This window comes from Littorina saxatilis, linkage group LG2 (genome assembly GCF_037325665.1).
Source record: "Littorina saxatilis isolate snail1 linkage group LG2, US_GU_Lsax_2.0, whole genome shotgun sequence".
NCBI lineage: Eukaryota > Metazoa > Mollusca > Gastropoda > Littorinimorpha > Littorinidae > Littorina > Littorina saxatilis.
Window position 1 is genome coordinate 96,151,454 of NC_090246.1, and position 16,093 is coordinate 96,167,546.

The following is a 16,093-nucleotide window of genomic DNA, read 5'->3' on the forward strand; positions in this document are numbered from 1 at the left end:
TTCTCGTGTGACCTCTATCCGTATCTCTTTTTATCCTACATACGTGAGAGAGACACCCGTGAGATAATATTCGTTCAAATCACACGTGTGTATATCATGTAAATGAGGTCATGTCAAGCAAGTCTGGCAGGGACCTGTTTTTCCACTGCTTATGATGCCAAAGTCACCGAGACAAACGTCATTATAGAAACAAAAATTGCGCTCGCTAATTACCCTCGATGAATCTTTAGAACTAACACGTCATGCCACACTTTCAGAGTGACGTTTCTTTGCTTTGACGTAATAGATTGCACGAGGCTTTAGAAGAGATCGAGGTTCCAAAACAAGCGTCTTTAATTTAGCTGCCTCATCTGCAAGACATTTTCATTAAAATACACGTAAGTACAGTACGTAGGATAAACAAAATACTACATGGCTTGCTGTATCGTACCAGATTTACACTCGTTGCTTTTTCAAATAGTGAACAGCTCGCTTTCGCTCGCAGTTCAATATTTAAAAAAACAACTCGTGTAAATCTGGTACGACACAGCAAGCCATGTGGGGGAAGGGCTCCTAATATGGACCGGCTCCTAATATGGACCACCTATTGTTCTGACAAACTAACAGCGCTCAAAACAATTTAATTGGCTGTATTCACCCCCTCTGGATACCTGGCACACGTTAAAACAGTTGCAGAAACACAAACCTAAAAACCGTTAGGCTTTTTCTCTTTTTATATTTAGTCAAGTTTTGACTAAATATTTTAACATCGAGGGGGAATCGAAACGAGGGTATGGTGTATGTGCGTCTGTCTGTCTGTGTGTGTGTGTAGAGCGATTCAGACTAAACTACTGGACCGATCTTTATGAAATTTGACATGAGAGTTCCTGGGTATGAAATCCCCGAACGTTTTTTTTCATTTTTTTGATAAATGTCTTTGATGACGTCATATCCGGCTTTTCGTGAAAGTTGAGGCGGCACTGTCACGCCCTCATTTTTCAACCAAATTGGTTGAAATTTTCGTCAAGTACTCTTCGACGAAGCCCGGGGTTCGGTATTGCATTTCAGCTTGGTGGCTTAAAAATTAATTAATGACTTTGGTCATTAAAAATCTGAAAATTGTAAAAAAAAAATAAAAATTTATAAAACGATCCAAATTTACGTTTATCTTATTCTCCATCACTTGCCGATTCCAAAAACATATAAATATGTTATATTCGGATTAAAAACAAGCTCTGAAAATTAAATATATAAAAATTATTATCAAATTTTTTTCCCCGAAATCAATTTAAAAACACTTTCATCTTATTCCTTGTCGGTTCCTGATTCCAAAAATATATAGATATGATATGTTTGGATTAAAAACACGCTCAGAAAGTTAAAACGAAGAGAGGTACAGAAAAGCGTGCTATCCTTCTCAGCGCAACGAATACCCCGCTCTTCTTGTCCATTCCACGTGCACTGCCTTTGCCACGGGCGGTGGAGTGACGATGCTACGAGTATACGGTCTTGCTGCGTTGCGTTGCGTTCAGTTTCATTCTGTGAGTTCGACAGCTACTTGACTAAATATTGTATTTTCGCCTTACGCGACTTGTTTTCACTTTTGGCAGGGTTCACTCTAAATTTGCCGCCTAAAACGGACTCATTTCTGTCCACAGCCAAAGCTTTTATCACACACAAATTGCTACATATGACAGCTAAGACCGTATTTGTTACATTTTAGCAGTGTTGACCCCGAGTTTCTACTGCAAACAAAAAATAATAGCAACATCTCAAAGTATGTGTGAGTCCCCTAATATGGACCACCTTCAACAAATCGAAGAAAATAAAAGCTAAATGTTATTTTCATTAATTCATTCAGAAGCTTGCTGAAAATAACCTATAACTAGCCTTCGAGATTTAAAAAAAAATATCACAAATAGTCTTCTTTTCGTGGATGTTGATAATTTCACTTATTTTCACTCTGTTTTTGATAAGCTTCTTTATTTTCCTGGTGTGTTTCAAATATTGCTCTCATCAACCCGAAACAGATAAATCTAAAGCATATGTTGATAAGTCTGACTTGCACACTAAGTTGTATCATGTTATTTTGAAGTATAGGGGGCTTTTTACAGTGATTCGAGAAGGCCGCTTCGGTGGTCCATATTAGGCGCCCAGGCTCCTAATATGGACCATTTGGTTTTTGTCTGTATTTAATTTTTGCTGAATATCTATCGAAGCTATTTCACTCTAATTAGGCCTAATGGTTAACCTAAGAGAGCAGGACTACCATACACAAAATGAAACTTATTCGCAAGAAAACAAGCTAGTTATCGGCATAAAACAAAAAGTGGTCCATATTAGGAGCCCTTCCCCTAGTATTCTCTATATATCCCTTGGACGTCAGTGGCTACTAAGCTATGCAAAACCTCTCAGCCTCAGCCCAGAGCTATTTTATCGTTGGTGAAGTATTTACCAATGCCTCTGATGTACACACCGCCCCCAATTGCCGCCCGCCCCACCCCTCCCTAATTCCCTCTGCTTCATCTCTTTCGGCTGTGTCAAGTCACACGCTTGTCGACGGTAATTTTTACCCATGTGGAGATATGAGACTTGTTTTCAATCCAACAGGTTTTTTTTGTGTGTGTGTGTGTGTTGTTTGGGGGGTGGGCTTAATTAATGTCTAGTTAAGGGGTACACTTCTCATATTCCGGACCTCTTCAAAACCCATCGTTTTGATCTTCCATCTTTAGATCTTACTTCCTGTGGTATAAATTGCTTATTCCGCCTCCGCGACTATTCGCACAATCCTCAACGTCCTTGCTTGTGCAGCATCGTATCTCTACTATCATCTTCAACAACGATCTGTTGCTTCCGCAGTGTTCATACAACTCCTGCCTCTTCTCACACCGTTCTGTATCACGCCAGCTGCTAGACTGGTGTCCAGTCTGCGACCTACAGATCGCGTCCTTCGCCGACTTCATGTTACAGCCATATGGTTCTTATGTATCATCACTGAACTACCCCCAACCAAATATATCATCAGCTACCCCCAACCAAACACCGACACACACACACACACACACACACACACACACACACACACACACACACACACACACACACACACACTGACGCACTCTACCCCTCACCTATCGTCATTATATTTCCTCAGTTTCAACGTTTTCCTCTTCTTACATCTTGCATGCAGTTTCGCGCCAGCTGCTGGACATTTTGTCAAGTTTGGGACCAGGAAATCAAGATCATCTTCCAGTGTGACTGCAGGGAAAAGCGATAGGATTTCTATCGATCTTCAATTTTTCTTCCCTCCATCTTCAAGCCGTGTTCCTGATCCCGATGGTGTGAAGTGTGTTCCAACCTCATTCATCATTTTCATCCGTGTCATCCCCTCGATTCCTACGTACTCCCTTATTGCCATCGTACCCCTTCCCTCACCACACGGCGGATTGTCTCCCGGTGTATTAATCAAACCCACCCCTCCCCCTCCAACACACTCTTGTTCCACCTCATCCACCATTACAATCAAGGCGTTCGCCCAGTGAGCGGGAGGTCGTGGGTTCGAACCCCGGCCGGGTCATACCTAAGACTTTAAAATTGGCAATCTAGTGGCTGCTCTGCCTGGCGTCTAGCATTATGGGGTTAGTGCTAGTACTGGTTGGTCCGGTGTCAGAATAATGTGACTGGGTGAGACATGAAGCCTGTGCTGCGACTTCTGTCTTGTGTGTGGCGCACGTTAAATGTCAAAGCAGAACCGCCCTGATATGGCCCTTCGTGGAGGACTGGGCATTAAGCAAACAAACAAACAAACAAACCATTACAATCAATATGGAATCTCTCAAGGTATTTTACCAAGTCAGCCTTAGTTTGGATCCTTTGCGGTATTAGGCAAGCTGCCCCCGCAGTCGCCATCTACATTGACTGTTTTAGCTGTATGACCTTTTCTTCTAAAGATCAAAAGATTTCCTTTTTATGCTAACTTTGGATTGAAGTCCTTACGTTCCAGCGTCGCCACAGGCACCCCTCTCTTAGTTTTTGTTCACCTCGATTTGTGACTGGTTTAGATAAACCTGTATTCGTATTCCCACACATGGCAATACAGCAACATACTGTCCTACATAAATCCTACCCCTTCTAATTAAAAGTAAGAAACGTTTAGTAACTAATCACACCGTCTTCCTTAATGTTTGCAAGACGAGATATGAATGATTAGTTTTGTGACGTGCAATGTGGATGTCGTGGTAATTACCGGAAGAATGCAATAAGGTCTGGGTGGCCGAGTGGTAACGCACTTGCGCTCGGAAGCGAGAGGTTGCGAGTTCGACCCTGGGTCAGGGCGTTAGCAATTTTCTCCCCCCTTTCCTAACCTAGGTGGTGGGTTCAAGTGCTAGTCTTTCGGATGAGACGATAAACCGAGGTCCCTTCGTGTATACTACATTGGGGTATGCACGTTAAAGATCCCACGATTGACAAAAGGGTCTTTCCTGGCAAAATTGTATAGGCGTAGATAAAAATGTCCACCAAAATACCCGTGTGACCTGGAATAATAGGCCGTGAAAGGTGGATGCAGCGCCTAAAGGCAGTCGATCTACTGGCCGATGTGAATGCGTGATATATTGTGTAAAAAATTCCATCTCACACGGCATTAATAGGTAACATGCGCCTTGAGTCGCCTTGTGTGGTGAGATACGTGCGCGATATAAATCCTCGTAAATAAAAAAATAAAAATAAAATAAATAAGGGATGCTCTTTCATGATGACCTCTGAGAAATGTCTTCAGTTCCCTGGACAGAATACGCTTTTCCTCCAACCATGCCTGTTGTCTCCCTAATGTCCGTCCTTCATTATTGCCGTAAAAAAATTAGCTCTTTGGCCCCCGTCTGTTCTCTTAGATATATGATTCTTGACCACTGGCACATATCTGTTCCTCTAACGACATTTTAAGCAGCTTTTGTTATGTCCACTTTACCAAGGCAATATTACCATTCAATCTGAAAGCAATTACAACACGATTTGCCTAGTCTGAAATTATGAGACATGTTCGCATATCGACCTTTGATAGAATTCAAACAGTCAAACAGTCGAGGCAGTTCGAGAGTATAATTATGAAAGTCGTCATTCGAGGCTTTGCGAAGAGTCACGTCATTTATATTATCATGTGCCGTCGGGACATGTATTTGAAGCCATATGAGGCATGGATTAAAAGCCATAGTTCTGCTGCGTCTCGAGATCTCACGGGTTTGATTAGGTGCGACCAGAAAGAGATCGCGACGACCGGAGTGCTGTGTAAATGATAAGTTGTTCTTTCAAATCCGTGGAAACAGAGCGACACTTCCAGTCAGCTTTTGGATTTGTGTGTGTGGTTTTTTTGGCTAGTATTTTCCATGTTGGAGTTTCGAAACTGGATGTGTTTCATGCACACACGTGTACATGTCTGTCTGAAGCCAGTCTAGGCAAAAAGAGACCCGCGTTTCTAAAGTGCGTACAGTTTTATGTTAGCCTGAAAATACAAGAAACAGTTGCTCATAAGAATAACAGAGATAAAGCAGAATCTCATAGTAGACCTCCAAGAAGTTCGAATACATAAAGTCAAACATTCACCACATGTGATATATTTCGCCATCATATTTCGCCCTATTGCATCCTTAGCCTTCTAATAAGCTTATTTCTCTCGCAGTGTAGCACAGAATGCCACCCACACAGTCACTGAATAATAGTCTGCGTCCAAGTCCCCAGAGGATGAAGTGGTAATCCGACCTTTTTCAACTACAAAGACAAATGAAGACAAATGCACCCTATCTCACTATAGCATGTTTATCACCAGATGTGCTTAAGCAAGCTTAGGTCTTATATTTTCCCTTTGAAAGTACCAATCAAGTTGTCCTTCCGACTGTTTGTCTGTCTTTCCGTCCGTCTGTCTGTCTGCCTTATGTCTATCTTTCTGCCTGTCTGTTTTTTTTTTAGATTATGTTTTCCCTCCAGCGGTGTGTATGTACGGTTTGTGTGTGTGTGTGTGTGTGTGTGTGTGTGTGTGTGTGTATGTGCGTGCGTGTGTTGTGGGGGGGGGGGGGGGTCGTGCATGCGTGTTTGTATGTGTTCGTACACAGATCAGCCCTGTATTTGAACCCCTTTGTCCCTTATCATTTTCTTTTGCTCATTAATTTGTATTGCAACATCTTGCTCCCAAACAGAAATTGTAATCTGAGTCGTACACAATGAAATAGAAAACAAAATGAATTAATCTTTATCTTTGACCTTCGATGTTCCTGATTAGTTTCGGATCCCTTGCTCATTCTCTTCGACAAAGTAGTATCCTGCGAAAATAATTCTTCTCTTCTACCGGTAATTGAAATGTGAGTCGTGTCCCTTTCACAAAGAAATAGCAAACAAACAAAAAACACACACACACACACACACACACACACACACACACACACACACACGCACCTAAAGTGTGGATGGTTACCTAAGAGGCGGCACTGGGTGTAGTGCCTTTCTAGTGCACTTGCACTACAACAGCACTGGGTGCAGTACTCGCTCCGGCATCGAAGAATTTTGCACTAAAAAATGCACAAAATTTGACCTATTTCGTCGCCTATAGAGGACGGAAAGAATGTCATTTTGAACATTGTTATGACATTCTTTCCGTCAAAAAAGTCAATTTAACGGTGTCAATTTAACCATAAGGCAACCATCCACACGTGTGGACGGAAAGAATGTCATTTTGAACATTGTTATGACATTCTTTCCGTCAAAAAAGTCAATTTAACGGTGTTAAATGAAGCGACCATCCACACAATTAGGTTGCCATCCAGAGTTTAGGTTGCCATCCACGTGTGGATGGTTGCCTTATGGTGATTTAGGCAACCAAACCTGTGGAAACATGGGTACACACACACACACACACACACACACACACACACACACACACACACACACACACACACACACGAAAATAAATCCTTCTCAGAACCTGTCTGCTTCCCTCGCCTTTTGTGATTGGCATCCGTATGCAAAGCGTCATAGTACTAACATCTTTCTCCCTAATCCCTAAAATCGTTGAACTCATCAGATCCTCACTGTTCTCAGATCCCTCGCTTGCTATGTTCAGCTTCCATAAGTAAAAAGACCTGTGAATGCGTGATGTATTGTGTAAAAACAATTCCATCTCACACGGCATAAATAAATCCCTGCGCCTTGAATATGTGCGCGATATAAATTGCATTAAAAAAAAAAAAATTAAAAAAAAAAAAATCCCTGCGCTTAGAACTGTACCCACGGAATACGCGCGATATAAGCCTCATATTGATTGATTGATTGATTGATTGATTGATTGATTAACATCTTAGCTCTCTACCTGTGGGTGCAATGTGAATCGAACCTTTCTCTAAATGAAATAGAAACCACAGACCTCGAACCCTTCTGTTCCTCATACATGTGCGTGTTAAGATATTTTCTCAGAAACAATATATATGTCATCGTAATAGCATCTTGCTCCTTTAACTGTATTTGTCATGTAAATCGTAACCTTTTCCTAGCGTTTTTACCACAACGAAACAGAAGGCAAAACGACCGTGGGTGTGTGTGTGTGTGTGTGTGTGTGTGTGTGTGTGTGTGTGTGTGTGTGTGTATGTGTGTGTGTGTGTGTGTGTGTGTGTGTGCGTGTGTGTGTGTGTGCGTGCGAGTGTGTGTGTGTGTGTGTGTGTGTGCGTGGGTGGGTGCGTGCGTGCGTGCATGCGTGCGTGTGTGTGTGTGTGCGTGTGTATGTGTGTGTTTGTTAAAGCGAAGAGCTTCAGCGAGGAATGTGCATTCCGAAAATAAAAATACGAACCTCTTGGCCTTCGGACCCTATAGAGTTCCACTGAGGGGTCCAATGACCCTCCATACATGAACGTTGGGGTCCCGGGACTCTCTAGATGAAGCATACTTATGCTAGGAAAACAGATAGATTCTAAAACTCTGCTATCGCCCAAAGCCAACCCCGCCCCAACCCCACCCGACACTACCCTTCCCACACACACACACTCACCGACTACCCTTCCCCCACACACACACTCACCGACTACCCTTCACACACACACACACTCACCGACTACCCTTCCCACACACACACACTCACCGACTACCCTTCCCACATACACACACTCACCGACTACCCTTCCCACACACACACACTCACCGACTACCCTTCCCACACACACACACTCACCGACTACCCTTCACACACACACACACTCACCGACTACCCTTCCCACATACACACACTCACCGACTACCCTTCCCACACACACACACTCACCGACTACCCTTCTCATACACACACACTCACCGACTATCTTTCCCACACACACACACTCACCGACTACCCTTCCCCCACACACACACTCACCGACTACCCTTCCCACACACACACACTCACCGACTACCCTTCACACACACACACACTCACCGACTACCCTTCACACACACACACTCACCGACTACCCTTCCCACATACACACACACACACTCACCGACTACCCTTCCCACACACACACACTCACCGACTACCCTTCCCACATACACACACACACACTCACCGACTACCCTTCCCACACACACACACTCACCGACTACCCTTCCCACACACACACACTCACCGACTACCCTTCACACACACACACTCACCGACTACCCTTCCCCCACACACACACTCACCGACTACCCTTCCCACACACACACACTCACCGACTACCCTTCACACACACACACACTCACCGACTACCCTTCCCCCACACACACACTCACCGACTACCCTTCCCACACACACACACTCACCGACTACCCTTCCCACATACACACACTCACCGACTACCCTTCCCACACACACACACTCACCGACTACCCTTCCCACACACACACACTCACCGACTACCCTTCACACACACACACACTCACCGACTACCCTTCCCACATACACACACTCACCGACTACCCTTCCCACACACACACACTCACCGACTACCCTTCCCACATACACACACACACACTCACCGACTACCCTTCCCACACACACACACTCACCGACTACCCTTCCCCCACACACACACTCACCGACTACCCTTCCCACACACACACACTCACCGACTACCCTTCACACACACACACACTCACCGACTACCCTTCACACACACACACTCACCGACTACCCTTCCCACATACACACACACACACTCACCGACTACCCTTCCCACACACACACACTCACCGACTACCCTTCCCACATACACACACACACACTCACCGACTACCCTTCCCACACACACACACTCACCGACTACCCTTCCCACACACACACACTCACCGACTACCCTTCACACACACACACACTCACCGACTACCCTTCCCACATACACACACTCACCGACTACCCTTCCCACACACACACACTCACCGACTACCCTTCCCACATACACACACTCACCGACTACCCTTCACACACACACACACACTCACCGACTACCCTTCCCACATACACACACTCACCGACTACCCTTCCCACACACACACACTCACCGACTACCCTTCCCACACACACACACTCACCGACTACCCTTCACACACACACACACTCACCGACTACCCTTCCCACATACACACACTCACCGACTACCCTTCCCACACACACACACTCACCGACTACCCTTCTTATACACACACACTCACCGACTATCCTTCCCACGCACACACACTCACCGACTACCCTTCCCACACACACACACTCACCGACTACCCTTCCCACACACACACACTCACCGACTACCCTTCCCACACACACACACTCACCGACTTCCTTCTGACCCCAACAACTACTCTTTTTCCCCCTCTATCTCTCTCGTGCTCCTCTGTTACCTAACTTGATTCCCTTTAGTGCACAGTGTGTAACCACCTCATTCATCAATTTCAGCCCTGCCTCGCCCTGAGGTCAGTTCTCTCGTCTCCTAAAAACGTCTTCCTTTTCTCTGCAGAATTCAACCTCGATAGCCTTCTCAACGCTTCACAGCCGATGCCGCTAGATGGAAGAACAGTTCACCTCCAGAAAAAAAAAATCCACCCTAGTTTTTCACTCCTTGTTTTTAACAGAAATGCGGTCTGCTGGACGCTGTGCTGTCCGGGGCTTTCTTTCTGTATCTTCAAAAGACAAACGTGTTCTTGGCAGTGCCTCGTCGTCAGTTGAACCTTATAGTGAGTTAAATAGAGCTTAAACAATGACCACGAGTTGATTACTGGAAAATAAACCACGAGTGGGTATTTGCAGCCGCTTGGTAATTCACGAGTGTGCGGAGCACACGAGTGAATTACCAAGCGGCTGCAAATACCCACGAGTGGTTTATTTTCCAGTAATCAACTCGTGGTCATTGTTTAAGCTATTTATACAACGACCAACACGGGTCGAACATGCAGTCATGCAGACGACATTTTGTGCGCAATTTCATTTCAGCCGAATCACTCAGAGTGTCAAATGCGCGTCATTCAAATAGTCCCTATTCTTTTACTTTATTCTTAGTCTCCGACTCGTCGGCATTATACTTGTCTGGTCTAAATATCGGACCCCATTGCTACGATTAAAACACAATAGCGTTTATATAGCTATTCTGACATTACATTCTGTGTTAAAATCATGTTTTTGTCAGCAACAAGGACCAGAATGGTCCATGTCGTTGATAGCAGACGACGGTTCCCTTTCCGCATGAAGCCACGGAAATAACCGAACATTGAAAAACCCACGGACATGTATTACGGAGAAAACTCGGGATAACCGGATGTTTAGCATTACGTCAATATGCTAGGAATCATATGACGTCATGACGTATCGTGCTTGCCTACGTAGATTGTATATGTTCGAAAGTCTGACTTCTGTTGTGAATTCGCGTGGTGAAGGCTGCGGTAAATCTGTAGATGATAAGAGAACAAGGATTGTCTCAGAAGAAACGACTAAATGTTTCAGACCGGTAACTTCATTTCAACATTGCACTATATAATGGACGTTCTATGTGACAGGAGAGTTTGCTGATTTTGTGTTAAACATTGGAGAGATCGTCTGCTAGAATCAGAGATAGGTCGCTTCAGATTGCAGCTTCTGGAAATTTGCATGGTTTGTTGCCTGTTAAAGAACTGGATTTTACACGTACAGTAAGCAACAACAAAAACACACACAAAGCAAATGGCATCGTCTGTCGACTATAGTCACAGAAACAAACCTGGCGAGGTATGCGTGTACTTCATACACGTCAGCCATTGTTGTTACAGTTTTGAGTCAACGCTGTACGTATTCTTCCGCAACAGGGTCCAATCGTCTGGGTTTCAAATGTTCTAAAAATAAATTCTAGTGTTGATTATTTTTTAGCCCTCTTTATTCTTACTTCGAATAATCCACGTGTGATTTTTGGTGTAATCAAAGTAGTTCGTTCTAATTTCTCACTTGTCTAAAAATAATCAACTAGATTTAATCCACCCCTCGGTTGCATTGCAGGAGTTATATAAAGGTATCTAACTTCTCTTGTAAACAACCTTGTGAATCTGAAAAGATTCGTCGAGGCTTTCACCAGGGTTTAAAGCATCCCTCCACCTAGACGTATTCTGACTATTTTCAGCGTGACTATTTTCTTAAAGCAGATAGGACAATTGTTGCTGAATTAAACACACACACACACACACTCACACACACCACACAGACACACACACACACACACACACACACACACAGACACACACACACACACACACACACACGCACACTGCTCAAAAAGCAGGTATACTGCTGACATTTGGTATATGTCCAAGCGGAGAGATAACCTCATCCTGTGTTAGAGTCAGAACCAATAAACCTGTCACATGTTGGTTTACACGAAAGAAGAAGGAATCTCTATGAGGACGTCTGCTTTTTGACGACATTCGGTAAACGTCTGCCCACGCATTTAGACAGCTGTCGTAAGGAAGCTGCCATAAAGGGATGCAAAATGTATAATTGTATGTTCAGACTATTATGTAAATGTCGCTGTAAATAACTCTCAAATGTCTATATCGATAGCACACCTGCACACAGCTGTCACAAACAAACTGTCAGAGAACCTTCATGAAGAGTGAAAACTCGAGCTCTGCGGAAAAGCTTAATACGCCAGCTGACGGTTGTCTTTTCTTCCTATTCTTTTGCCTAAAAGACAACAAGATTCAGATCTGCAAGTGCCATAATTCGGATGTGTTGTGTATTTTAAATAACCATAACTATATGTCGTCTTGCCATCAGTGGAGACATAATTCTTGGTGGATCAACAAGGCGTAATATTGCACACAACAACAACCTTTGCGAGTTTTCTCAGACCTTGATGTTCGTAAATAGTGTATTCCCCATTGACCTGAGAAGTACATTCGTATCGCTTGAGGATTCTTTATTTTACTGTGCCTTTCTCCCACACCAGTTTCGAAACACTTGTCTGATTTGGAAAACAACGAATTTCCTTTCACTCTCACCTGAGCCAGGACCCACATCTGTTTACACACACACACACAGACACACACACACACACACGCACGCACGCACGCAAGCGCACACACACACACACACACACACACACACACACACACACACACACACACACACGTCGAAAGTACAAACAACAGAATGTTTTTTCATGCTAACTTTGAGCAACCTTTGCTTTCATTCACTAGAATCTAACCCGCTTTGTCTCTGTCTGCCTTCCTTGTCCCACAACTGGGTCCCTTTAGCTTAAACATTGTAACCATCTTCCGTGCATCCATCCATCAATCTCCCCAGCTGCCTCCTCGATTCATCCTTTTGGTGACCCTACTTGCAACCCAAAACGTTTTACTCCTGCGGTCAGAAATAGATTCTAGCCCAAAGTCCAATCTGTATCGTTCCTACTTCCTGTCACGATAGATGTTGGGGTTTAAAGCCCTATCGTGTGGTATCAAGGGCGTTCTTCTGAAGCAGATTCAAGAGTTATCAAGTATCTAACTCCACCACCCCCCCCCCCCCCCACCCGCCCCACCAACCCCTACACACCCATTCCAATTCCTCCTTTGTCTTGATTTATTAATGCAAGCTTTATCATGCAGTGTCAGTTTGTTTGCCCATATTCGTCTTGATTCAATCCGGACTCCCTTATTTCTTGTTTCGCTGTGAATGATGTCCGTTCAACAGCATTTATGTTGCCATCCACTGTCCAGGACAGTGAAACATGAGTCCACACGTGACATTCTCTCTTGGAGTCTCGGCGGCTATCAGGAAGTGGGTTTAATCTTGGATCTCGGGAGATATTATTTTCTGCATTTCAGAACACAGGGTCATTTTTTCAATGTTAACTTTTTTGTATTCAGCAGTCTTTCCTCCTTTCCCAATCGCAAATGTTGATTTCGTAATGCTTAGATGTTGTCGGTTTGTTTTAAGTTCTGGTTTGCCAGAATGTTGCACCATATCCAACAATTTGTGACCCTCCACCACGAAATGAGTCGCATGTCACCTCGTGCGATTCTGCGCTAGGCTTAATATAAGTCCGGGGAGTGTCTGGTAATAGTGTGAGGGTCACCTTAGTCACAGGCTTATAACTCAAACAGTGTTCGCTCTTTTCTAAAACGGTTTTCACCACTGGACAGAGCATAAAAAACTCTTTAGGAAAATGTAAAAATATGAAAATCATGCAAAGGTGACATGCGACTCATTCCGTGGTGGAGGGTCACATTTTAGCAGTAACATGGTACTCACCGATTGAGCAAGTTTGGGGAAAGTCATGAGTCAGTTCCAGTATGGAGAAATTAAAGGGTGTCCGGATAATTGTATTCAGTAGACCGAACACAATCATTTAACGTGAAGCAGACACTGACTGATGACAAAACCGCTTACTGTGATTCGAAGCCATCATCAATCAATGTTGTTCAGAACTGTCGGTGTGCTACGTACGCGGTGAGTTGTTACCCAGTATGGATAACCAATAATTGTCAGAAACAAGTGTATGGGATCGGAAAAGCAGATTACTTTACTTTCGCAAAGCGGGTATAATGTCTTGAACACGTCTGGACAAGGAACATCAAGTCTGAAGGGACGACTATGAAACCTGTTTATGAGAAATGGTGTGGATACGCTTTCAGTCCCATCTACCAACTCGCAGTATTATACCACGCTCGAAATCACAGTAATGACAAGACACATTTCGTTCGTGTGGAACTGACTATAACGGAGCCAAAATGATGTGCTACAACGTTATTGACACAAACGTATCTAGATTCGAAGGACCTCTTGAGCTGATCAAGACGGCTGTAAAGACATGCATATCATTATTATATGTACGTGTACTCGCCATTCATTATCGGGTTTCTTTGTGGACGGCAGATGCGTGGCTGCATTTTCGCTCACACTAATCCCCATTAAATGTCCTGATAATTAATTCACCCACACGTGCGTGTGTACACCTATTGTGTACTCACAATGAATGCTGGCATTTCGACCGTTCCCGACCGACGACAGAGGAGTAGCTGCATTTTTGCCGACGCTTTTTCAAACGAAGTCTTTCAATGGTTGAATGACGCGTACGAACCAAAGACGTGTAAATGTTTACTCGCACTGTATTCTACGATTTTGGCCTTACATGACCGACGGCAGAACTAGCGTGTAGCTCAATTTGTGCCAACATTCATTCACGCGAACTATCGCGACACTTCAGCTAAGCATGGGAAGCTATACTCCAGGGCCAAAAAAGGATAGAAGGGAAAATGGGAAGAAAAAAAAAGAAAGAAAGAAAGAAAATATGACTAACAAACAATCAAACAAACGAACAAGAGAATCACACTGCAAACTATTAAGTTATTAAACAAAGACAGAAAATCATATGTGCGATACAAATACCAAGGCGTAGCTAAAACTTGTACCAATGGCTGTACAAAGTATTCTCATGCTGTCTAACTAATAATCATTTATTTAGTCCATTATATTTTTAGAAATACAGGATTAAATGTGCACCTCTCAGAACACGATGTCTTGTTTGGTTATCAACCTAATAATATATGCCAAAATAATAAGGTAATTAATCACATTATTTTGATTGCAAAAATGTGTATTAGTAAATATAAGTATGGTGATAGATACGATTTGAATAGTATATTGGAAAATGAAATGTACATTAGAAGATTGTGAGTACTGTATAAGTCGAGACGAGGTGAAGTTTGTTCATGGAACGTTTGATAATTTGAAAAAAAAAAGAAAAAAGTATACATTATAAAAAAAAAAAAAAAAAAAAAAAAAATCATTTATTTAGTAAACATCAAAACAGACGCCAAATGACAGAGAAGCTTAATCTGACATCAGAAGACAGGATATCAGTCTACACAAAAATAATATTGCTTTTTCTCGAGATCAACAGAAAATTCAAGTTCGAGTATTACCAAGCTTTTACAACAATATCTGGGTTAATCTTGTATTAAAGGATTTCATTTAATTCATGTTGGCCCGAGAAAATAAAAGTTCCCAGACTTATCTTTCGATAACACCCCTGTTTCTGTCAACGCACACCGAGTGTGCAAATCCCTTCAGTGAAGAAGAAACTTATCACATTTACTGTCCCCTTGCCTTCATCATTACACCCCAACACCAACACCCCTCGAACAGACACAGGCACATACACACATACACATCCGCTCGCACTCAAGTGCGCACGAACGCACGCGCACGCACACACACACACACACACACACACACACACACACACACACACATAAACACACACACACACACACACACACACACACACACACACACAAACACACACACAAACACACACACACACAACGCGTGTTTTTTTCAGTTACAATCCGATATGAAATCGTTTCATATTGACGTGTGATCTTGCTAAATCATACACTTTTAAAGTTTTGAGTTTGAACATTGTCCAGCTCTCTTTCATGGTGGCAGTATACATTTTGAACACTTGCTTCCTGTAGTTTTTTTTTTAGATCCTGACTCAGAAGAATAGCAGTGTAAGTAAATATAACTTTTTTCCCCCGGTGTATTCGTATTCTTCCGAATGACGTCTGCCTTCATGATCAGTTGTCTTTCATTTCATTTTTC

The 16,093-nt window shown here is 43.3% G+C and overlaps 1 protein-coding gene across 1 annotated transcript in view; it reads left to right on the plus strand.

Moving 5' to 3' along the window:
* Positions 1 to 16,093, plus strand: part of LOC138960242 (uncharacterized) — a 250,814-nt gene that overhangs the window by 92,371 nt on the left and 142,350 nt on the right. The gene's annotated exons all lie outside the window — the stretch shown is intronic.